Source organism: Neofelis nebulosa, chromosome 2 (assembly GCF_028018385.1).
Source record: "Neofelis nebulosa isolate mNeoNeb1 chromosome 2, mNeoNeb1.pri, whole genome shotgun sequence".
Lineage (NCBI taxonomy): Eukaryota > Metazoa > Chordata > Mammalia > Carnivora > Felidae > Neofelis > Neofelis nebulosa.
The window spans coordinates 67,954,595-67,972,452 of record NC_080783.1 but is presented as its reverse complement, the minus strand read 5'-3'; the positions used below and the strand labels follow the sequence as shown (position 1 = coordinate 67,972,452).

Genomic DNA, 17,858 nt, shown 5'->3' with positions numbered 1-17,858 from the left:
GTAATTTTTAGTTTCTGCATCAATAAAATGGTGATAAATTAGTATGCTATTTTTTATTAAGATGTTGAGGTTTTTACTTTATTTTTTTTTATAGAGATTTCATTTTTAAGTAACCTCCACATCCAGCCTGGGGCTGGGAACTCACACCCCGGAGATGAAGAGTTACAGGCTCTACCGGCTGAGCCAGCCAGGTGTCCCCAGTTAGTATGATATTCTTTGTTCTAAGGTTTGAATTATGAATAAATAAGAAATGATTGTACGCTACAAAAAAAGTCTAACTGTAACAGGTAGGAATTATGCAATGTTAAATCTGAGAAAGAACCATCCATTACATTTCTTGGAAAACCAACACTTAGAAAATAGGATTGTCAGGTTTAATAAATAAAAATACAGGATGCCCAGGGGCTGGACTTGTGGCGGGGCAGGCTGGGATCTTCAGCCTGGGTCAACCTTCGCTCCCACAGATCTGCCAACAGTATTCTGCCCCTGCTGGGCCATGTGCCCCTCACTGCTCCTCGCACTGGGTCAGCTGTCACCAGGCTCCGCGCTGCACCCACCCCACCATCCAGCCTCTGTGGTGCGGCAGCACACCCAGGAAGAAAAAGCTTTTGTTGAATTCCTGAATGATGAAATTAAGGAGAAAAAGAAGATAGAGAAGAATTAAGTCCCTCCCCAAGATGTCTGGAGGTTGGGAGCTGGAAGTGAATGGGACACCAGCCAAATTAGTGTGGAAAGTTACTGGAGAAAAGATCAGTCACTTTCAACATTAACAATAGCATCCCACCAACATTTGATGGGGAGGAGGAGCCCTCCCTAGGGCAGAAGGTTGAACAACAGGAACCTGAATTGACGTCCGCTCCTAATTTTGTGGTTGAAGTTATAAAGAATGTTGGTAAGAAGGCCCTATTCCTGGACTGTCACTATCCAGAAGATGAGGCTGGGCAAGGAGAAGGAGAATGACATTTTCTCCCTCAGGGAGGTGAGCTTTCAGTCCATGGCAAGTCTGTGTGGAAGGACATGAATTACACATTCAACACTGATTCTCTGGACTGGGCCTTATAGTGACTACCTGATGGATTTCGTGGCAGGCGGAGGTGTGGATAACACTTTTGCAGGTGAGTTGGTGGAGCTCAGCACAGCCCTGGAGCACCAGGAATGCATTGCTTTTCTCCAAGATCTCAGAAGAGATCTCAAGAGCCAATAGAGCAGACAAGATGTTGAATACCTTTATTTTATGCCAGGCATTGTCCAGGGAACAAACCTACTGTGAAGCCAGACACACACGTACTTCAAAATGGTTTTCGTCTCATTCATTATCGTTAAAAATAATCCAACTTAAATCATTTCCATTGCCCTCTTAGTTACTGTTCACTTATTTCTTCCCTACAAATACGGTATTCCTAGATGTTTGTATAACATAAGACAATAAAATTGATTTATCTCCTCCAAAAAAAAAGTTCCCAGTTAAATTTGGATTTCACATAAACAGTGAATATTTTTTGGCATAAGTATGTCCCATGCAATCTTAAATAATGATTTGATGTCTATCTGAAAATCAAATTTAACTGAGCATCCTGTATTTTATCTGACAAGCCTCCCGTAAAGGTATCATAATTCTTTTTGAAAAGCTTACAGCTAACTATATGCTGATGGCAGGAGTAAAATCTGAACAATTAAGGAGTTTACAGACACTCCTACAAAGGACTGTTATATAGTAGAATGTTTTAGAAAATAAAATAACCATATTTTATAACTATAATTTCATAAGAAACTGAAAACAATCTAATTGTTTAAAGTGGAAAGCTTTGGAGCACCTGGGTGGCTCAGTCAGTTGAACATCTGATTCTTGATTTCAGCTCAGGTTGCAGTCCCAGGGTCATGGTCCCAGGGTCATGGGATCGAGCCCCACACTAGGCTCTGCGTTGAGTGTGGAGCCTGCTTCGGACTCAGTCTCTCTCTCTCTCTCTCTCTCTCTCTCTCTCTCTCTCTCTCTCCCCTCCCCCCCACTCTCCCCCACTCGTATGTTCTCTCTGTCTCTTTCTAAAAATAAAAAAATAAAATAAAATAAAATGGAAATCTTTGGATCTATCGACTCTAGTTACCAAGCTCTGAATTACTTTATTCTCTCAGAATTTAAAAAGTGCTTACTTTTACAAATAAGTTTCTTTTTAAATTTTTGCTAAAACATTAGAAGCTCAACCAGTCATCGCTATTAACCAGAGCTGAAAAGCAGCTATTCCTCAAAACATGTTTTCCGAATACTTCTAGTCAATAATTCAAGTCATTTTTAAGTAAAGTCTTAGCTAAGAAAAAATAAGAATTAGAATTATTTAGTATCATCTTATAGCCCTATTCTGACCTACACTTAATGTTTTAGATTATCACTTATTTTATAATATATTATCACAAGCTACCTTTATTCATTTTTGTCAGTAACTTAAATCTAAGACTTCAGCACTAACCTGTTGAGTTGCAGAGACACAGACAGGGATGTCACCTAGTTTCGTTGAAACTGAGGCAGGGGCTCTTCAGTTGGCCTTACCTTGTGAGGTCACTGTGGCCCGAAGATCTTAGGTTTCTTCATTTAGCCTTAAGTACATTTCTCCTTTTCACATAAATTCTTAATTTAATCATTTTATATGTTTTCAAAATTACAGATATAAAGTTGGCAATATCCTATTTGTTCAATTCTAAAAAAGCTGTAATTATGTCACTTTTTTCATTCCAGCGGCGTTTACTTATGTCATCCATCTTTTATTCTTGTTAATCTTGCCAGAAGCATGTCGATTTTATAAGGCTTTAGTAACCAACTTTTGGCTTTGTTGATCTCCACTGCATGTTTATTTCCACATTTTTAAAATGAAATGCGTTGCTCTGTGAAGAGGCCCTGGGTAAAGGTCCAATTGGGATTAGAAGGCAACTTATCAGGCAGGTTATAGAGATGATACCGTCCTGAGTGAGAAGTTGGACCAATGTTTTAGGCACCCTCTAAATTTAAGAATCTTTGTTTTTGAGAGCTGTGTTATTTAGCAAGAATAGTAGATGTAGCTAGCTCCAAATCATAACTTCTTTCATAAAAGCATTCCTTACAAATATGAAGTAAGGAAACATGATCAAACTAAAAGATCTTAAAATTCTATAAAAGAGATTTTATTAAGAATACAAACTACAACACATGATACCTCCCAACAAACCTTAAAGAAAAAAAATCTCTTACCAATGTTGTGATAATAATACGTTTGATATTTTTTATATTTACTTTTAAATGGTAAAGAACTCTATATATTTTAAAGATATAATTAATTCTTATGACATGCTTGTAAGGCAAAGAGAAGGCATAATTAATTCTTATTTTAAAGATGAATAAAATGTGACTCAAATTTATTATAGCGTTTCCCAAGGACACAAATACTGGACCAGTAGTACTTAAAGTCTTCATATTTTTAGTAAAGAACACAGTACATTAGCTTACCTTAATCCCAGAAACTATTTTTAAATTATTTAAGGAATATAACATTATTTCCAGTTATTTTATTTTATTTTATTTTAGAGAGAGTATGAGTGAGTGGGTGGGGGAAGTGGCAGAGAAAGAGAGAGAGAAGCTTAAGCAGACTCCATGCTGCACACAGAGCCCAACACAGGGCTCAATCTTTGACCCTGGGATCATGACCTGACCTGAAATCAAGAGTCCCACACTCAACTGCCTGAACCACCCAGGTGTCCCTCCAGTTATTTTAGTATTAGATTAAAGTTATTCTAATCACTAATAATTTATCAATAATACTAGAATCACTATAAAAATAATAAGGTAAAAATTGGAATGTTGGACTGAAACGTTTTTCAAATGTCACTATAAAAATAATCAATCATGCCAAATGGCATTACCCAAAAGTACTATTTTATAAGTACAATATACAGATATAAGTCTTTTAAATCTTAAGACTAGGTCCCAAAATCAGTGACCGTATATACTGAAATCCTTTAAGAAAGGATAAATAGATAAATCACTTTAAAAAAGAATATATCAGGGGTGCCCAGGGGGCTCAGTCAGATGAGTGTGCAACTCTTGATTTTGGCTTGGGTCATGATCCCAGAGCTTAAGATTCTCTCTTTCCCTCTGCCCCTCTTTTCTACTCGCACATTCTCTCTCTCTCTCTCTCTCTCTCTCTCTCTCTCTCTCTCTCTCAAATAATAAAAAAAGAGGTTCACCTGGGTGGCTTAGTTGGTTAAGCCTCTGACTTTGGCTCAGGTGATGATCTCAGGGTTTGTGAGTTCAAGCCCCGCATTGGGCTCTGTGCTGACATCTGTGCTGACAGAGCCTGGAGCCTGCTTCGGTTTCTGTGTCTCCCTCTCTCTCTGCCCCTCCTCTGCTTGCACTTTGTCTCAATCTCTCTCTCTCTCTCTCTCTCTCAAAAATAAATAAACGTTAAAAAAATTTAAAATAATAAAAAATACATCAAAATGCTACTCATTTTTGTCATATTATTTTTACTAAAGCTGTCTCTATTGTGTAAAAGCTTACAGGAGATGATATTAAGTACTTAGTACTTCTGAGTTTTAGTTGCTAAATGGGGATAGATTGGGGAACTATTAAAACAACAGTTGGGTGGCAAGTGGGAGTATTTGTCGGGTTTGGTAACTATTTTTACATTATCAGTAGTATACATTTACTATTTAGTATTATCTATTCAGTTTTATTTATTCATTTAGTTTTATTTATACATTTTAGCATTATAACAGTATTATATATTTACTATTTACTTTTATTTACTTACTCATTTACATTTGCTATTTAGATATTTAATAAAAACATGGTAATGAAAATTAATATCCTGACCTAAACACACTATTTGTTACTTGATAAATGCATATTGTAATGATCTACACCAATAAGAAATGTCAAGATTCAAATATAGTCTCGATAAAAATCCTGAAACATTCCTATTCTGGTCCCCATTTTGACTCTCAGAGAGGTAGGATGTCGTGCCCAAAGTCCCAGATTAAGGAGTAGAGCCAATATTTGAATGTAAATTCAAGATGTTTTATTTATCATTGGCCACTAATTATGTTAACAAAATCTTGCTTAAAGCAGAGGTTAAAAGATAAACATCTGTCTTATAGAGAAGACCATAATTATAGAATTTATTAATTCTGTGATATTTCTAGGATTTGGTCTTTATCAGGGATGGAGGATTTCAAACCTGGCTGAGTTTGTACCTATTAAATCACTTGTACATATTAATTTGTATTTTGTATTAAAATTGTACATACACTTGTACATATTAAAAATATTGATTCTCAGTGTTCCCAACTTCTCCCTCCCTGCCCTTCCATGTGCACAGCCCAAGTGTGAAGTACTCTCACATAAAAATATGAGAACCTCTGTGTTAAACCATAGTCAAAAAAAATCTGTCACTGCCCCTCATTTGTCTCCCCTGAGACAGAAATTGGTGGAGATGTCAAATAACTGTGAGATTCCTGACTGTAGACAGAATGTCTTAAGGGTGTCAATATCCCCAGCACTTAGCACAGAGTTTAGTGTGCATAAGATCCATTATACATTTGTTAAAGTGAAAAAGTAAAAAAAACAAAGAATAAACAAGTTTCCTGCCTTCTAGCAGCTTGTTCCCCTTCCTGGGTGTGAGGAGACATGTGCACGGAAAAGCACAGCAGCACAACAGGTGCTCATAAAGCAAGTGCTCCAGAAGTTCTGAAATCTGTGGAAGGCTTTGTTAAAGAGGCCTCAATAGATGTACATTTGGATAGATAAAATGCAGATGCAAAAATATTCTGCATTTTTGCAGAATGTGGAAACAAGCGGCTTGACCTAATGTGTAGTAATTGAAATGAGTTCTCACATAACATGGACCCAATCTAATGGGGGCATTTGTGGTTAGAAAACTGAAGAATGAAATGTGAAAACTCAGGGAGAACTTTGAACTTAAGGATGGGATGTGTATATCATATAAAGGCCAGGTTTATTTTCTAAATGATAATTTTTAAAATGTATAGCTGAGTGAATATTCAGGGCACAGCCTTGAGAGTTTCACATATACTCAAGAGAGCAAAGGGAAATTGCTAGCTTTCCAAAGCAGGTTTTTTTGGGGAGAGTAAAATGATGCTGTCCTTTTTACCTGCTTATACTAATGCATAGAAGTGGTTAGACAAAGTTCCGGAGTATGTCATTTCTGACAAATTTTCATTGCTATATATTTCTCGGTTGAGGGTTTCTTTTTAGGACTTCAACCTTGTTTGGCAGGCAGGCAAAGAATTACTTCTAAATGAATGAAAATATCTTTGTTGACTTTATTTTTCTCATCTCTGAGTCCAGTCCTAATTAATACTGGACCCATTAATTTTGGGTTTCATATAAACTTTTTGAGGAAACTCATCCACTTTATGGCTTCACTTACCCTCTGTTTTTAGTAACTCCCAAATCTACACCAATAGTTATCCCAATTTTACATCCCATCAGTAATAATTTAAATTATTTAATATATTGGATATTTAAGTTGCAAAAATTTACAAGTTGAAATTTGAGTTCATCAGATTTTCCTAAGCAGAAAGAAACTACCAGAACATCATTATCCAAAGCAAACCAAGGACAGACCCTCCTCCAATTGTCTTGAGTTGCTTAAGTCCATGTGTTTTGCTCTAATGTGAGATGGTGCAGGGGTGACTCGCTAATTAACTAGTGATTGGTTTCCTTCCAGGTAAATTAAAGAAAGGTCAATTTTCTTGCAAATCTTAAGTTTTGAGTATTTGATAAGTGAATGCATAAATGGGAATGAATGTGATTTTCTATTGTATATAATTTTTTAGGGTTTTCTATATATAGTATCATGTCATCTGCAAATAGTGAAAAATTTACTTCCACCTTACTAATTTGGATGCCTTTTATTTCCTTTTCTTATCTGATTGCTGTGGCTAGGATTTCCAGTACTATGCTCAGTAAAAGTAGTGAGAGTGGACATCCTTATCTTGTTCCTGGTCTTAGAGGAAAAACTCTCACTTTTTTACCTTTGAATATCGTGTTAGCTGTGGGTTTTCATATATGATCTTTATTATGTTGAGGTATGTTTCCTCTTAACCTACTATGTTGAGAGTTTTTATCATGAATGGATGTTGTACTTTGTCAAATGCTTTTTCTTCATCTATTGAGATGATCATATGCTTTTTATCCTCCCTCTTATTAATGCAATATATCATGTTGATTGATTTGTGATTATTGAACGACCTTTGAATCCTTGGAATAAATTCCATTTGATTGTGATGAATGATTTTGCTTAATGTATTGTTGGATTCAGTTTGCTAATATTTTGTTGAAGATTTTTGCATCTGTCTTCATCAGGAATATTAGCCTATAATTTTCTCTTTTTTGTAGTGTCTTTATCTGGTTTTGGTATCAGGGTAATGCTGGCCTCATAGAATGAATTTGGAAGACTTCCTTCCTCTTCTGTTTTTTGGAATAGTTTGAGAATACATATTAACTCTTCTTTAAATGTTTGATAGAATTCATCTGTGAAGCTATTTGGTCCTGGACTTTGCTGTTAACTTTTTTCTTTTTCTTTTTTTATTATTATATAGTTTACTGTCAACTTAGCTAACATACAGTATATACAGTGTGCTCTTGGCTTCAGGAGTAGATTCCCATGATACATCACTTACATACAACACCCAGTGCTCATCCCAACAAGTGCCCTCCTTAATGCCCATCACCCATTTTCCCCAACCCCCTGTTCTTCCACCCCCATCAACCCTCAGTTTGTTCTCTGTATTTAAAAGTCTCTTATGGTTTGCCTCCCTCTGTGTTGTGGAGTTTTTGATTATTGATTCAATTTAATTGCAAGTAATTAGTCTGTTCAAATTTTCCACTTCTTTCTGATTCAGTTTTGGGAGGTTATATGTTTCTAGGAATTTATTTATTTCTTCTAGGTTATACAGTTTTTTGGCATATAGTTTTCTTTTTAATATTCTCTTATGATTGTATTTCTCTGACATTTGTTATTTCTTCTCTCTTATTTGTGATTTTATTTGAGTCCTCTCTTTTTCTTTATGAGTCTGGCTACAGGTTTATCAAATTTGTTGATCTTTTCAGGGAACCAGCTCCTGTTTCATTGATATAGTCACTTGTGTTTTTTTTTTTTTTAATTTTTAAGTCTCTAATTTATTTCTGCTCTGATCTTTATTCTTTTCTTCTACTGGCTTTTGGCTTTTTTTTTTTCTTTTCCTAACTCCTTTAGGTGTAAACTTAGATTGTTTCAGTATTTTTTTTTTGCTTCTTGTGGTAAGACTGTATTTTTACAATTTTCCCTCTTAGAACAGCTTTTGCTATGTTGTAAAGATTTTGGTCCATTGTGTTCTCACTTTCATTTGTTTCCATGTATTTTTTAATTTCCTTTTTGATTTCTTGGCCCATTTATTGTTTAGTAGAATGTTATTTTAACATCCATGTATTTGTGTTCTTTCCATATTTTTTTCTTATAATTATTTTAGTTATTTATTTTGAGAGAGAGAGACAGAGATAGTGCAATTGGGGGAGGGGCAAAGAGAGAGGGAGAGAGAGAATCTCACACAGGCTCTGCATTGACAGCATGGAGCTTGATCTCATGAATCGTGATATCATGATCTGAGCCAAAATCAAGAGTCAGATGTTTTCCTGGCTGAGCCACTCAGGTGCTCCTTTTTTTAGGATTGATTTCTAGTTTTATACCATTGTGGTCAGAAAGATGCATGATATGATTTCAGTGTTTTTGAACTTACTGCAATTTGTTTTGTGGCCTAACGTGATCTATTCTGGAGAATATTTTATGTGCCCTTGAAAAGAATATGTATTTTGTTATTTTTGGATGGAATGTTCTAAATATATTTGTTAGGCCTGCACAGTCCACGTGTCATTCAAAGCCACTGTTTTCTTGTTGATTTTCTGTCTGGACAATCTATGCATTGATGTAAGTGAGGTACAAAAGTCCCCTACTATTATTGTCAGTTTCTTCCTTTATGTCTGTGTTAATAATTGATTTATGTATTTAGATTCCTTCATGTTGAGTGCATAAATATTTACAATTGTTATATCCTCTTGTTGGATTATTCCCTTTATGATTATGTGTGTCCTTCTTTGTCTTTTGTTACAGTCTTTGCTTTAAAGTCTAATTTGTGCAATATAAGTATTGCTGTATAATTTGATTCTTTGAGGGGTATTGAGATATATATATATATATATATATATATATTCACAAATAGTTTTATATATATATATATTACTCAGTTCACTCATTATATATATATATGTATATATATATATATATATGTATATATATATATGTATATGTATTCACTCAAAAGTTCTCATTCTCATACAATCCATAACCTCATTCATGACTTAAGAAGAAAATAAATAACCAACTGTATGGTCTCCCCATAAATATTTTCACCCTGCTTTAAAAAGCAAGTAAGTTCCTGGGGCACCTTCATGACTCAGTTGGCTAAGCGGCTGACTCTTGATTAGACTCAGGTCATGATCTCATTGTTCGTGAGTTCAAGCCCTCCATTGGGCTCTGCACTCACAGTGCAGAGCCTGCTTCAGATCCTCCATCTCCCTCTCTCTGCCCCTTCCCTGCTGTGTGTATGTGTGTGTGTGTGTGTGTGTGTGCACATGCTCTCTCTCTCTCTCAAAAATAAATAAATGTTAAGAAAAAAAAGTAAATAAGTTCCTTAGATGCTTGAAACTTTTAGACATATGTAATAGAAATACTGTTTTGACATAATACACCAATGCATTTTTACATTTAGTCATCCTCAGATCCTGGTGATGCCGCAGCTTGCATTTTGAACACATGCCTGATATGCCCAGATCTTACACGTTCTTCCACTGAGTAAAGAAACACAGCACCTGCCATTAAAGCTACACGAACAAGCTAAGTGTTCCTTGAAGAAAAAGGCTGTGACTACATTGAAGTGCTAGCAGAGAGGAAAGGGAAGTAGAAAACATCTTTTCAGCCTAGAGGAGTGAGTAAGAAAAAGTGATAGTGGCAGAGGAAGAAGGTCAGATCTGTGTGTCCTCATCTCCTCTCATCAAAGGAGAAAATTCCAGAAAGAAGAAAGCATTAGAAACACTCAGATAAGTACAAGATAGCCTGAGAACACAGAAGCATGTGCCCTACATCCCAAGGCCTCTAGTAAGAGCCAGCTTCCTGACATACCGATGTGGTGCAATGGTGAAGTGGGTTGGTGGGATAAATGAGCTCAACACAATGATCCTGCCCTCATGCATATTCCTTAGCCAGAAGCTCTTAGAAGGTGTTAAGGGAACTAGGGGGCTGGTATATGCTGGCCCAGGGTCAGGACAAAGGGCGTTAGTGTATGAGGATGACTCAAATGTAGTAAGCATCAGTTGCATCATAGTGGTAACAAGTACAGGGATCCGGCAGGTCCAGCATGATCCAAAAGATAGCACATGTGGAACTCTGGTATCCTTTTCCTCCATGAGTTCACAGAAACCTCTATGTGCCCAGAGACCACATTAGAGAGATAGGAATCTGAAAAACTGAACATCTACTTGAAAGAGACTGAATCATTTAAAAGTGATACATGGGGCAACAAGATCACTTCCCCAACCTCCTGCCATGTCACTCACAGGGGTAGCTCATGAAGGTGAGGATAATACAGCCATCCTTCCATTAAGCCTTGTTCTTGACAGGGTAGAGACAGGAATGATCAACCACTGTTTGCTTCAGTCTTGAAAAAAAGAAAAAAAGAGTCAGAAGTTGGTACCCAATCCTCTGATTCTGTGCAAATGTTTCCATCTTCACCTTCCTTTTTTAACTGTCTTCTTTCAACATGAGAGTTTGGCTGACCATAGACGAGTGTTGTGGCTGAGAACACAAAGATAGCTGTCTTTGATGTCTTTGATCATAGAAGTTGTTTTAGTTAAGAAACATTCCGGCAGCCGACTGCTTTTTACCAAAAAACCAAACCACAAAACCAAAATGCCACTTTTCATCAAGTATATGAATCATTCTTTTTTTTTTCCTTTTTATTCTAAACTCCTTCTAAAGCTGGTTATTGCTTTCTTGTACTGCTTTACTTCCTTTTTTTACATGGTGCCTATAAGAACTTGACTGGGGCAAATAAAGGGAGATGCATTCCATTTAATTCTAATAACAAGGCAAAAAAAAAATAAGTAAAGAAATAGATGATGTGTCCAACACAGTACAGATCATTAAGATCTAACTGACATTTATAGCCCAATATAACCTAAAACTGCATGATATGTTCACAATATAGACCATACACGTAGCTATGAAATAAACCTCAGTATACTTAGAGAACTAATATCATTGAGAATATTCTTTAACTGTAATGCAATAAAGCTAGAAATTAATAATAATAAGATATTTAGAGAAAATAATAAATATTTTGAAGTTAACAAATTCATAAATAGTTCATGGGTAAAAAGAGAAATCACAAGGGCAATTAGAAAATATTTCAAACTTTATGTTAATGAAAATACATTATATGAGAACATGCTTGCAGCTAATGCAGTACTCACAGGAAATTAATATTGTTACCAACCACTGCATAACTGAAGGTGACTGGTTTTGATCAGATTTTTTTCAAAGGTTAACTGGCTTCTCTAATTTAGAGAAAAATATAGGTAAAAATATAAGCAAAACTTGAGAATATGTGTGTAAAGAGGGATTTTTAAAGTAAATGCTAGGGTTAAATGTGTTGTAACAATAATTTGGGGTAAGTTCTCTTCAATGTTTTAAGTATCTCTGAAATGTTTCTGTAAGTCAGCAAAAAAATGTATCATACCCTGTTGTTTGTTTTTTGTGAGCATTTAATGGATTACTTCTAATGCATAAAGGAACATTAAATAAACAACATGCAAAAAAGAAAGTCTTATCTATTTACACAGCACCTAGTTTATTTTTGTTGTTTGGTACAAATATCTCCATATAGCTACTACTATTTATATACTAAATTCATAGCACAAATTAAAACACGGTATTATGCAGTATTAAACATACAGACACAAAATGGAAATTCACTGGTTTAGATACCAGATTGAATCGAAGGAGAGGTAGATGGATTTTTCCGAGTTTAATAATTAGTAAATACTGGTAATTTTTGTAAATATACAAAGCTTTCAGGGCCTTCAGAGTGCCTAAAGTATTTCTCTTTGTGCTTTCTAATATTTGAGTTCATAGATTATTAGTGGGTAAGTATCATCTGTTAAGAAAAGAGGTGATTTGGACTTGTGCACAGGGCTTTTTATGTAACTTCATTAGCTAAAAATAATTATAATGTCCTTTTGAATATTTAATATTGGTATTGTACCCCTCCTATAAGCCCAGATCAAAATTATACCTCCATCAGATAGCCTTCCTTAAAAAATCTTCCCCATCAGATGAGCTCTTGCCTTTTTGTTAGCTGGATAATCTCTTGGTTAATTATGTCTGGTATTGTCTTTATCTGTACTTCCGTGATTCCTTTTTGATATATACAAACCCTTGATGTCAGGCACTCAAAATACCTATGAGAGTAATTTGTACATAGTAGGTATTAACAACATTTGGGAATGAGTGACAAACAAATATAAAAATAGCAATTACTAAAATATGCTAACTTTTTCCTATTCTTATCAACCTTAAGGAGAGGTTGTGGCTGCAGTGTCCCATGAAACCAGCTATCCCCATGACTCCTAGATACTAGCTTGAGAAAGACTAGAATTTAACTAATGTATAACGCAATACAGGGCTTAGCAAACTACAAGCTAAGAATGATTGTATATTTTGTAATGGTTGAAAAAGACCAAAAGAAAAGTAATGTGAGATGTGAAAATTACATGAAATTAAAATTGTAGTGTTCATAAAGATTTTTTTGGAACACTGCTACACTAATTTGTTTGCATATTTTCTACAGCTGTGTTCATGGGACAACAGAATCAAGTAGTAGCTGTGGCAGAAACTATATGACTCATAAAGCCAAAAAAGCCTAAAAAATGTTCACTGTCTCTATAGAAAAGTTTGCCAATCCCTGGTACAGTGAATTATTATAGAATATAAAATTTTTTCTTTTAATATTTATATTGGGTAAGTCTGAAAAGAAAATCTCATAGGCAAATGGCTTAGAATATACTTTTCTGGGAAAGACAATGATCAAATCCAATACCGGATATTCTTTTACTAGGCTACAGATTCTACCTCACATGGATCACTTTGTTCGTGATCTCTAACTTCACAGTGAATTCTTGACAGCAGTCATAAAAACATAAGGTATAAAGCTGTAGGTGGATTTGTGTAATTTCATCAACACTGTTCGAGTAATAATTTACTATTGACTGTCCTACTGAGAATAATAAATAGCATCATGTTTGAAAACAAAGATGACATCTTTTTGTAGAACCTCTTACCTGTGGGCTCTCAATAAACATGAGCATTTCAAACGTTTTTAAAGGCCTAAGAAATAATACAACAGTATTTGTTCTATTCTTATGTAGGGCATGTTGTGCTCTGTGGATGATGTGGAGGGATAATACAATTGTGAATTAAAAATGAGAGACACAAACAAGAGGAGAACAAAGGACTACAAAATAGGAGATTTGAGGGGCAACATTTTTCTTTTTAACAAAGAAGCTATTCTACAACAGATATTGTTATTACCTTGTTGATTTTTGAAAGGAAATAATGATTTGATTTGAGAGTATAGTTAGAACTCAAAGGAAAAGAAAATGGAGTGTAGCTAAACCTTTAACTGCTTTTTTCACTTATAACATCTTTTGTGGGGGGTTGCAGAAAAGAGGCTGGAGTTCAAACCCAGCATCTTCTGTGTGTTTGAGAGAGAAGTTTAAGAACAATGTGGAACGTGTAATATCTCCCATAATAATATTTTTTCAATGACTCCAACTGCTCTGAAAATGTCATTTGTAGATAAGAAGTACTGAGTCTGAAATTACGAAGTAGTAATTTATTTGTAACACTCAGAACATTTCTATGTAGAATTGTCAATTCCCACATTGTCCATTTATGCTTCTTAAGAGAAATATTGATCAAGTCCATATGAAACAGTTATAAGTGACACTCCAATAGAAGATTTTACTCTTTTCAATTCTGATATTGTTAGTTATTATAATAAATTAAACTCAAAATTCAGTCACATCATCAACATGCAGCTTCTCCTCCTCCCTTTCTTCTCTGAAGACTCTGCTGTAAACTATAGGCTAGAAGGAAAGAGTGTCTCAGAGCCTTGTGAAAAGGATTCCATGGCAGAATCCTAAAATGCTTTTTTTTAGGCAGAATCCTAAAATGCTACCTCCCCAACCTGTGAGCTATGTGAGTATGTTATGTTATAACACAAATGAGATTTTGCAGAGGTAAGTAAGGTTGCTAATCAGTTGCCCTAAAATAAGGAGAATATCTAGTTGGCCCTAATGGAACCATAGGTGCTCTTTATTTTTTTTAAATTTTATTTATTTATTTTGAGAGAGAGCATGTGTGCACAAGTGGGGGAAGGGGAGAGAGAGAGAGAGAGAGAGAGAGAGAGAGAGAGAGAATCCGAAGTAGGCTCTGTACTGTCAGTACAGAGTCCAATGTGGGGCTCAAACACACGAACCGTGAGATCATGACCTGAGCCCAAGTCGGATGCTTAACCGACTGAGCCCCCCCAATGCCCCCGCAGGTGCTTTCTAAAAGCAAAAAAAAAAAAAAATTTTTCTCTAGCTGGCAATGGAAGGGAAAGCCAGGGTTAGTTAAAATGTAAGGAGAATTCAACTCATGGTTGCTGTTTCAAGATGGAAGGGGCTAGGTGAGAAGGAACATAGGCAGCCTCTAGGAGCAGACAGTGGTCCCTGGCTGACAATCAACAAGAAGACCTTGGAACCACCACTGCATGTAACTACATTCTGTCAACAGCCTACATGAGATTGGAAGTGGGATTCTTTCCTAGAGCCTCCAGTTAAGAGCCCATCCCAGCCAAACCTTGACCACACAATTCTGAGAACCTGACTATTGAACCCAATTGAGCCTACCAGAACTTTTGATGGACAGAACTATAAAATAATAAGTGGAAGTTGTTTTCAGCTGCTCTCCTTGGGATAATTCATTGTATAGCAGTAGAAAACAAATACAGACTATATACCATGTACTCTTAACTATTGATATTTCAAGATATAGACTTATGGGTATAAGATATGGATCTTAAAATGTCACTACTTGGACAACTGTCAGATACTAAAAGACTGAATCAAGATTATCAATATTTTTTTTAGTTCTGAAGAGGATATCTCACAAAAGCAGACTGTTGACCTAATTTCTAATATGCAAATAAAAGGGAAATCTAATTTTGATAATATTTTTAGGCTTCTTTTTTTTTCTCATTGGGTATATGAAGAAAACTTTTTTCTTTTTCTTTTTTCTTTTCTTTTCTATTTTTTTGTCTCTCCCTAGCCCTCAATTTAATAGACTATGCTTTTGCAAATTGAAATATATACAAAAAAAATTTCTAAATGGTAATTCATCCTCCCTGAGGCTTCACAATTCAGGAACAAATACTTTCCCGAGTCTTGTAGCTTTTTTTATGGCAATGATAATTAACTTTACCAGTTCAATAAGAATCTTTCCTCTTTTTTACCAAGACACAATTAGATAAATTGATTATGCAACCAAGACCATACCTGGTAGTGTCATACTGTAGGAGAATAAATCTCACTTCATCAGTTCTGACAAGCCCACCATGAAGAAATAAAGGTTCTACTTCACAGGTGAAACCAAGGGCCATAAAACAGCCCCAGAAAATTGGTCTGATACATGTTCCAGAGCTTACACGCTATAAATAACATCACTCTGTGGCAGCCCAGAAATCTCATTGTATTTTTAGGGACTTTGGGGAGAGAAGAATCTATCCAAATTTATAGACTCTATTGGTAAGCTTTGTTGAAATGAATTTCTTAGATTTACTTTCTTGGTCTCAGAATAAAACAGCCAATAAGAGCAATTCAAAAACTACGTCTGGAATAATAGAGGTTATTGAAAATGCAATCTGAGATTCTTTATGAAATTTGTACAGAATTTCCTCCAGATGAGCTGACCTCAGCAAGGAGGCTCTTGTGGTTATTAACACCTCATGCTACACCCACATGTCAAGATAAAATGAGACCAGCCTTCTCTTGTTTTCAAGAATAATCTTTGGGGATTATTTGTTTGGTGTTTGTTTGTATATTTTTGAGTCCAAGTGAATTAGAAAATATTTTATGCATACTGAAAAGAATAAGTTTTTTGATCTGTACTAGTCATTTTTAGTATTTCTGCCACTGGACCCAGATTTAACATCCTGTTTCCCTAATTAATAAGCTAAATTTAGCACATGTTGATTCTACATTTGTGTTAGTGTTTTCAACTTTTTCAAAATGACACATATCAAAAATGTGATTAAATCTATTTTAGGTTTCACATCTAACCTTTTATAATTTTATTGGGATTGATGATTTTTAACTGTGGAATTTTACTCTGAATAAAGATGGTTTAACTTTTCTTTTTAAACCATTAACTTTTAAAATCCTAAAGGAATCACTGTTGTAATTTAATAATTGCCTTGCTCTTGGTCCTGGAAGTTTCTGTGATGTTAAATGAGAGGAAAAGATTATATTTCTCTAAATCAACTGGTTAATTTAGATTATCACTGTTTTTGAGTTTGAAAATCATCATATCTATTTCTTGGCAATTTATTGTTTCCTTATTTGCCTTAAGTTTGCAACAGTATTTTCCAATCAGTAAATTCATTGCTAACTTTGATATTTACACTCACAGACACTTTTACATTAAAGAAACCTGAGAAAGCTACTAAGTATAAAATGCTACCATTTAGGAGGAACTGTAATTGGTTAAGTGAGGGCTGGTACCAGAAGAGAAGTAAATATCAATGGTTGAGTAAAGAATATGATCATTGGGAGCAATAATTAGACAATGATATTAGCAGTAAAAAAATTTTTTTTTAATTTTTCACATGAGCCTCCTGGGTGGCTCAATTGGTTAAACATCAGACTCTTGATTTGAGCTCAGTTCATGATCTGACAGTTCGTAAGATTGATCCTGCCTAGAACTTCACACTAACAGCACAGAGCCTGCTTGGGATTCTTTCTCTCCCTCTCTCTCTGCCTCCCCCCCGCCCCAACACTCACATATGTGTGCACCCTCTCTCTTTTTCTCTCTCAAAAGAAATAGATTAATTTAAAAATAAAAAGTTTTCAGGGGCTCCTGGATGGCTCAGCTGGTTAAGCATCTGACTTCGGCTCAGGTCATGATCTCACAGTTCGTGGGTTTGAGCCCCGTGGGCTCTGTGCTGACAACTTAGAGCTGGGAGCCTGCTTCGATTCTGTGTATCTGTCTCTCTCTCTGCCCCTCCTCTGTTCATGCTTTGTCTCTCTCTGTCTCTCAATAATAAATAAACATTAAAAATTTTTTTAATTAAAAAAATAAAATTTTCACTCAATTATTAGTAAATTGCACATGGGGAAAAACAATAAATATGAATCTATCTTGCTTTATCTTTGGCTTTCTTATAGAATGCCTTTCATTTTGATGTACAGATTAAAACCAGTAACAATATTTTAAATGACTTGAATACCCAGATTATATTATATTTTGTCAAGTGCTATGTCAATTGTTCTTGCCTGTCTTATTCTGGGGACAGATTTTATAAGATGGATAGAATAGTTGGTCTTAATTAGTCAACAAGTCTTCATGACCATCAGTTTTCCCCAGTAAGTCTTAGATACCAGCCTATAATTTAAATAATTACTATGGCATTAGCTTAATTGCTTCACGAGAAACTCTTCCTGGTCAATTACTGACAAACAA

At 35.3% G+C, this 17,858-nt stretch overlaps 1 long non-coding RNA gene and 1 pseudogene across 4 annotated transcripts in view; both read left to right on the top strand.

Annotated features, from left to right (window-relative positions):
* LOC131503621 (uncharacterized) overlaps positions 1-17,858 on the top strand; it is a 70,461-nt gene that overhangs the window by 18,078 nt on the left and 34,525 nt on the right. The gene's annotated exons all lie outside the window — the stretch shown is intronic.
* Positions 148-1,391, top strand: LOC131503619 (complement component 1 Q subcomponent-binding protein, mitochondrial-like; annotated as a pseudogene).